This window comes from Sycon ciliatum, chromosome 11 (assembly GCF_964019385.1).
Source record: "Sycon ciliatum chromosome 11, ocSycCili1.1, whole genome shotgun sequence".
NCBI lineage: Eukaryota > Metazoa > Porifera > Calcarea > Leucosolenida > Sycettidae > Sycon > Sycon ciliatum.
This window is the reverse complement of record NC_088653.1, coordinates 28,892,599-28,898,623: the sequence shown is the minus strand read 5'-3', so window position 1 is coordinate 28,898,623 and position 6,025 is coordinate 28,892,599.

Below are 6,025 nucleotides of genomic sequence, written 5' to 3'. Positions count from 1 at the left end.
CTCATAACAACAGCAAAAATGAAGAAAGTCAAGTTCCATAACGTTTTCTTGTGACTGTCATCAGTGGAACGCCGTCACATAAAAATGTAATAACTAAAACACACACACTTATATACATGTAGCTAATATGGTTTCAGGTAGAAATACAGCAGCTTACAAGTACAAAAAGCGAAGTTTGCACCTTTGCAATGTGTGAATATAGTGTATGTGAGAAAGGTAGTATGATGAATGTGATACTGTGTGAATGAATGTAATGGTGCGTGTGTATTACTTGAAGAGTGTGAGTGATACGTTTTCTTTCTGTTTACATAGCACAGGGTCACGAGTACGAATATACACAGCTTCCAACACCTGCAATTGCTTGAAGAAACGTGCGCAACGAATAACACTAAACCAGGAATCGTCAAAACAAAAACAAAAAAACGTTGTATCACTCACACTCTTCAAGTAATAGCTATTGTTGATTTGCCAGTAATCCTCTGATGAGATGGCGACGAAAACGTTTAGGAACAAGCTTCTTTATTTACATGAAAACAAGTTTTGCTTATGGTGTTTGTACTGAGTGCGCAGCTTACTCTATTTATTGCGTTGATTATTATTTTAACTGGTTTGAGGGAAAGAGACAAACGGGAAAAGTCTGAAGAAAAAATTGACTGTCACCACCAGGACTCGAACCAGGGACCCTCGCTTGTAGCCAGCGATGCTCTAACCACTGAGCTATGGTGTAGTCGTCATCCCAGCAGAGGCCGTTCAACAGTTTCTTCAGACTTCGTTGATTATTATTATTATTATTATTATTATTATCTCTCCTTTATTCACTTCTTTCGAAGGCGATAAGCCAGACCCACCGGGAAATATTTCCATGGGTGGGACAGCAAAAAGAAAGTGAAAAAAATAAACAAATAAAAAAATTAAAAAAAATAAAACCTAAAAACCAAAGGGACAAGAAATAGTTGAAGGAAGAGGAAGAAAGGAAAGAAACTCAATCCGAACTCCAACATCAAAACAATAAAGAATTTGCAGCGACAGGCAAAATACATCAACCAATGAAGGGAGTATTAAACAAAGGAAATATCAGTCTTTATCAGTCGTTATTCAAGTCTCTTAGCTATTGAACATGCAAACGCAGCAGAGGTGCATCTACATGTTAAGGATAGTTCTTAGTATTTTAATCGAACCTTGTATAGCCTCCTGTTGCACAATAGCCAGGTCTCCTCCCTGCACAGTCCCAAGGCATTGAGGAGTCTCCCCCACCAAGCCTCCCAGGGCACCGACAACCACAGGGACCACGTCAACCTGGGTGAGGGACCAAATCCTCGAAATCTCCCGCTTCAAATCATAATATTTCGAGCGCTTTTCAGCCATTTTCTTATTGATGTTGTTCTCACCAGGAACGCTGATGTCTATAATGTAGGCGATGCGCTCCTTGTCATCAACAAGGAGCAGATCGGGCCTGTTTGCTGATAGTTTCAGGTCAGTTGGGACCGAATACTCCCAATAGAGGCGATACCGATCACTTTTGACCAATGCCTTGAGCTGGTGGCCGAATCGTGAAGCACCAGTAGGTAGATCTCGTGCTCTACACATTTCGAAGTGCACATACTTTACTATCCGGTTATGACGTTCGATGTAACTGGTCCGAGCAAGAACTGGGCAGGCACTGACAATGTGGTCAATTGTTTCTAAGCTGCCCTTGCAAAGCCTGCAATTGGCATCAGTTCGAGCAATTGACTTCATTATGGCGTATTGGTAATTTTTCGTTTTGAGGGATTGGTCTTGTGCTGCCATAATCATGCCTTCAGTTGAAGGTTTCAGTGTCCTTGATTTCAACCACATGAAGGTAAGCTCCTTATCTAGGTGATTCTCCTCCAATCGGCTCCAATATCTCCCATGCAGCGGCATAGTGGAAAGTGTTTTGGATTTTCGCTCAGCGCACGCTTGTTTAATGGTATGCTTATTGGGTAAAGCTGGTCCAGCTGCTGGCGGATCCAAACTCGACAGGAACTTAGCGGCCTTTGCAGTTATTGAGTGGCTTTTTGTTGTAGGTTTTTGTTGATGATACTGATAAAGCAGGCTTATTCTGTCTATTGGGCTGGTACTCATGTAGCGGGCCAGGCCACACATGCTCCGGCCGTGCATATCCTCACTTATTATTATTATTATCACGATAACCCATGATTATAAACCATTATAAACACAAAATCAACAAAAACATCTGCGACACGCACCTGGCGCATGGCTACATTTCTCAAATAAATCTGATCGAGGGTGGGGAAATCTGAAATATCTGAAAGGCAAGACAATTTGAGTCATGAAATTCTGCAACAGCAACATGCACAGAATGACCTCCGTATAAAAAAAAGTATCACCACCACTACTCACATGTTTCCCCGCAGAAGAACATGCAATATGCTAGTGCCATTTTCTGCAAGAAAAGGCTTGCACATCAATGCGTATAATACGGTATTGATAATTATGATGTGGAGGCCATCATTTACGTATAGAATAAACACCGATGTCGTAGTGTTTATGGGAATATAAACACTGCTATAAAAACCGAGGCGTAGCCAAGGTTTTTATAGACAGTGTTTATATTCCCATAAACACAAGACAGAGGTGTTTATTCTATTTATACCTAGCTTCGTTTTTGGCCTGAAATACTGGTCTGAAATAGCTATTTTAGTATCCCAGTATACTACGAAATGTGATAGCTGAAAATTAAAATTTCACACAAAACCTCACAATAATCACACACAGAATGAAAAGCTACATGTAGAAGATCTTTTTCCCCTCGTGATCCTCTTTCCTATGCATGCATGTTGCCAATTGTTGGTGCAATACAAGTTTAGTGTTGAAAGCAGCATTTCAAGTGTTGTGATTATTGTGAGGTTTTGTGTGAAATTTTAATTTTGAGCTACTATCACATTTCGTTAATTTCTTACTTTTTAGACGGGGTCCATGGACTAGAGCTAAGCGTTTGCAATGTGTGGATCCACATAAAGCTACCGGAAGTGATGGAATCCCAGGTATTGTGTTGAAACGTTGCTCGGACACCCTCTCCCCATACCTGATGAAGATCGTCAACTTATCTCTTGCGTCTGGTATAGTGCCATCAACTTTCAAACATTCTCTTATCAGCCCATTGTATAAGAATGGCGACCCACTGTCAGCTCGTAACTATCGGCCCGTCTCGCTACTGCCTATTGTTTCTCGCATACTGGAACACTTTGTCAAGAAACAGCTGACAACTTTCCTAGATGATCACTCCTTGTTACCTTCAAGTCAATTTGCATACCGAAGAAATCACTCAACAGAAGATGCTCTTATCCTTGCCTCCAACCGCTGGAAATTGGCCAAATCGGAACGAAAACACACCGGGGTAGTAATGGTAGATCTATCGAAGGCATTTGATAGAGTCCAGCATGCCAGGCTTGTGCAAGTGCTGTTTGACCTTGGCATTTGTGACACACCACTGGAATGGTTCCTCAGTTATCTCTCGGAGCGGCAGCAGTGTGTACGGGTGGAACACTCAGTTTCGCAATATGTTGGATGCTCCCGAGGAGTGCCTCAAGTCAGCGTTCTGGGCCCTCTTCTTTTTGTACTGTACACCAGTGATATGTCGTCAGTTCTACCAGGTAGTGTATGCCACCAGGAATTCGCTGATGATGTGGCTCTGGACTACTCTGACTATCAGCCTGATTTAGTGTGCTCTGTTCTCTCTAATGCTGTAACACGACTCGCTGAGTACTTGGACAACATTGGTCTGCTATTAAATGCCAGTAAAACCCAAGTTATGTTTGTGAGACCCCGTGGGTGTCTGGATGGACCATCTGAAGTGAAGTGTGGTACCACAGTGCTTGATGTTACTCCAGTCACGAAGTATCTCGGTGTCATGCTTGATGACCAACTGTCCTGGAAGCCCCAAAGTGGACTTTATCGCCAGCAAGACTGCTACTACAATCGGGCAGCTCTGGCGCCATGGACGGTGCCTTTCACTCAATGCCCGCCGGGCCTGGTACATGAGTATGATCCAGTCTGTTCTCTGCTATGCCTCGAACTGTTTCTTTCCCGCTCTATCCAAACTGCTGCTATATCGACTGCTACGCATTGCTAAGTCTGGCATACGAGCCATCTTCCAACTCCCCAGAAGGACCCCCACTGCTCCCCTATTTGCCAGACTATCAATGCCTCAGCTCCACCAGCTGTACGTGCAACGTCTGCTTCTCTTCGTCTTCCGCTGCCTTCATGGCAGAGCCAGCTCACTGTTCCAATCCTACTACTCCCTCATTGCCACGGATGTGGACAGAAGTTGTGTCACGCGTGGTCAGGTCAGCCAGCTGCTCAGAGTGCCGTTCCTACCTGGTCCCTCAGGCCGTAGCTCTATCGCCTTTGTTGGCAGTACCACATGGAACTCTCTCCCTGCTGATATTCGCGCTTGCGACGTACGCCATACGTTTCAAGCATTGCTGTCTGGCTATGACCTTATCTCCCTCCTCAACTAGCTCTCCGATGTTGTGCCTACTATGTCTTCTTCACAGATTCTGCCTGAACAGATGCTCATCAATTATGTTCTTGTCCTCTATCCTAGTCCAAATCCTGCCTTGCCCATGCATGAAATGCCCGTACTAAATAGTCTATAGAACAAGAATATTGGATATCATACTTCTCCCATCAACTATGATAATACCCATTTCATACCCCCTTCATAAAATTAATACCTACTGTTTTCTTTCCTTTCATTTCATCTTCTTTTCCGTTCCTTTCTTCTTCATACACATTTTAAACATTTTCATCATATTGTGAGAGCCGTGGGCCAATAGCCCCGGTGAGAAGGCAGTCTTGCCTGTTCATATGGTGAAGTAAAATAAAGAAACAACAACAACAACAACAACAACAACAACAACAACACGATGACTTTTTTTAGAAAACTGCCATAAAGCAGTTTTTATTGCTATAATCAGAACTGCGATTGGACCAGGGCAAAAAATGACTATTCATCGTGAAGTATTGTTTGAGGGATTGGAAATAAGTACTGGCACCCGTGTTCTCAGCCTGGTCCTCCGATCACCAGTTCCATCTACGGTTACCGTAGGTCAGTTGAAACTGCGAGTATGGCACCGCGGCCAACAGCAAACATGTTGGCGCTGCAACAACAGTGGCCACGAGGCTAAAGCATGTCCCAACCGCGGGGCACAGTCTACAGCTTCCCGGCTTCCACAAGCACAGCATCGCAACACAACCGGTACGAGTACAAACCCTCCCAGCGTCAGTACAGCCACTGATACGGGTACGGTGACTACCCAGCCCGCAGAAGCCGCTGTGGAGCCAGCTGTCGTCAGTGTGGAGACAGGTGCAGCTAGCAACACAGGGCTGAACACTGCCTCAATCAACAGCTATCGCCAGGCACTTTTAGCCAATGGGACCAGCACTGGCACAACTGATTATAGCAATAAAAACTGCTTTATGGCAGTTTTCTAAAAAAAGTTATTGTGTTCTAGTCCATGGACGTCCGGACCCCGTCTAAAAAGTAAGAAAATAACGAAATGTGATAGCCGAAAATTAAAATTTCACACAAAACCTCACAATAATCACAACACTTGAAATGCTGCTTTCAACACTAAACTTGTACTGCACCAACAATTGGCAACATGCATGCATAGGAAAGAGGATCACGAGGGGAAAAGGTCTTCTACGAGTACATGTAGCTTTTTATTCTGTGTGTGATTATTGTGAGGTTTTGTGTGAAATTTTAATTTTCGGCTATCACATTTCGTTAATTTCTTACTTTTTAGACGGGGTCCGGACGTCCATGGACTAGAACACAATAACTTTTTTTAGAAAACTGCCATAAAGCAGTTTTTATTGCTATAATTTCTTTTGTTTTTTCTGTCACCATGTACCAATCAATGGAATGCCCTATATCAATATGTAAATGATGGCCTTCACATCATATCAAGAGTACATAACCATAACGGATTATGTACTCTTGATCATATCAATACCGTATTAGACGCATTGATGTGCA